The sequence below is a fragment of the Poromitra crassiceps genome (assembly GCF_964638095.1).
Source record: "Poromitra crassiceps genome assembly, chromosome: 18".
NCBI lineage: Eukaryota > Metazoa > Chordata > Actinopteri > Beryciformes > Melamphaidae > Poromitra > Poromitra crassiceps.
In genome coordinates this window covers 30974686-30977185 of record NC_139636.1, presented here as the reverse complement: position 1 = coordinate 30977185, position 2500 = coordinate 30974686, and positions in this window count along the sequence as shown.

Genomic DNA, 2500 nt, shown 5'->3' with positions numbered 1-2500 from the left:
ATCACAGCATGGCTGTAAGAAGGTAGAGCTGCTCCATCACAGCATGAAGGTAGAGCTGCTCCATCACAGCATGGCTGTGAGAAGGTAGAGCTGCTCCATCACAGCATGGTTGTAAGAAGGTAGAGCTGCTCCATCACAGCATGGCTGTGAGGAGGTAGAGCTGCTCCATCACAGCATGGCTGTAAGAAGGTAGAGCTGCTTCATCACAGCATGGTTGTGAGAAGGTAGAGCTGCTCCATCACAGCATGGCTGTGAGAAGGTAGAGCAGCTCCATCACAGCATGGCTGTGAGAAGGTAGAGCAGCTCCATCACAGCATGGCTGTAAGAAGGTAGAGCTGCTCCATCACAGCATGGCTGTGAGAAGGTAGAGCTGCTCCATCACAGCATGGCTGTGAGGAGGTAGAGCTGCTCCATCACAGCATGGCTGTAAGAAGGTAGAGCTGCTCCATCACAGCATGGCTGTGAGAAGGTAGAGCTGCTCCATCACAGCATGGCTGTGAGAAGGTAGAGCAGCTCCATCACAGCATGGCTGTGAGAAGGTAGAGCTGCTCCATCACAGCATGGCTGTAAGAAGGTAGAGCAGCTCCATCACAGCATGGCTGTGAGAAGGTAGAGCTGCTCCATCACAGCATGGCTGTAAGAAGGTAGAGCAGCTCCATCACAGCATGGCTGTAAGAAGGTAGAGCTGCTCCATCACAGCATGGCTGTGAGAAGGTAGAGCTGCTCCATCACAGCATGGCTGTAAGAAGGTAGAGCAGCTCCATCACAGCATGGCTGTGAGAAGGTAGAGCTGCTCCATCACAGCATGGCTGTAAGAAGGTAGAGCAGCTCCATCACAGCATGGCTGTAAGAAGGTAGAGCTGCTCCATCACAGCATGGCTGTGAGAAGGTAGAGCTGCTCCATCACAGCATGGCTGTGAGAAGGTAGAGCTGGACACAATATGAAGAGAAGGACTTTAGCTTTGAAGTGACTCAACTGGAACGACAAAGGAAGCTACACAGGCGAGCCTCATGAGGTGGAACGCCAATTAGCCACCTTCTAGACGGGCCTTTTCAAAGCCACTGAGAGGGATGGATCAGAGAGCAGGTTGATGATCATCAGGATGTTCATGAACTCCTTCATAGCTCCAGTCTCCAGACTTACAGTCACTTTGGTCATGTTGAAGATATAACCTTCTTTTGGCCTGTTATAGCTCGTGGTAAAAAACAGGTGCTGACGTCAGACATTGTTGTCTAACGAGTGACTGTGTCATAGACAAATACAATAGTTACTACAGTAAATACCATCTGCCGTTAGCTTGGTGTTAGCCTACGTTTGCTAACTAGGTGTTCACCAGGCTCAAAATAGTCACTTTTAACCAGTTTCAAGTTACGCTCTTTCCATATCTTTTCCATACAAGTCACCAGCTTTGATATCTGCTGGCTGGTTGTTGATATTTATAACAATATTGTGGCTTCTTCTAGAAGAACATTTTGTGGAGATAGAGGCAGCCATACTGTTTCTGGTCTACTGCTGCCTGGAAAGGAGACAAAGATCGTTGATCGTATATTGAAGGCAGGAGCAGTGCTTCATCCATGATGTTGCAGTGTGGAACAAGGTATTCACCTTATGTAGCCACGCCCATTTGACCCGGTTCTGTGGCCGTCCTACGACTTCCGGCAAAAAAAAGAAGAAAAAAAAATGGCTGGCTGCTCCAATATCATCTAACTCTGAATTAACTAATAATTTAGCCAATTGTATGTAACATACCAAATAAAAGCAAACGGCAATGTCTAAGAATGCAACGCCATGTAACTGGCTCGTTAAGTCTCGCATTCCAGGGAATTACGTTAAAGTCTGCGGGTCTTATAGACGTTAATGGCTCGAGCTGCGCTCGGAGGAGAGAAAACCATCTGAAGCTTTCTTTGTTGGAGTCCAGGTATGTTTTACAAGAAAGTGCTCGTCATTGTCGATGATAACGTTATCTGACCTGGCTAACAGTGGATACTCACTTGCTTGCTGTGTACCGAGCTCAAAGTAGTAGGCTACGTTTTTGTTTTACACCCTGCGCTGTCCGCTCCAAAAACAACTCTCTTCTTCATGACGTTCTTTCATATTTGGCGCCGTGACCGCCGGAAGTGTTAGACGGACCCGGAAGAATTTGGCCCACTGTAAGGTCTGAACATAAGGTGAATACTGTAAGCCTTCAGGTTCTTACCAATAGACGATCTTTGGCGCAAATGCTGACGGCGCTCTTTGTTCCAGCAGCAGGCGCACATGATGAACGTTCTGATAGAACATCAGTGATGTACAGGTGGAGGGAGGCCTTTAACACCATCGCATGACCCCAGTCAGCTCATCTTAACACCATCGCACCTTTGTAGGAAGTCTCTTTCCAGCTCTCAGCCTCACACGCACGTCAGCCGCACGATAACGCCCCGTCCACCACCGTGGACTGAAGCTGTTCTGGAGAACCAGCAGCGCCTCGTCGGTCACGTGACGTTCAGATGTTTTGAGGAG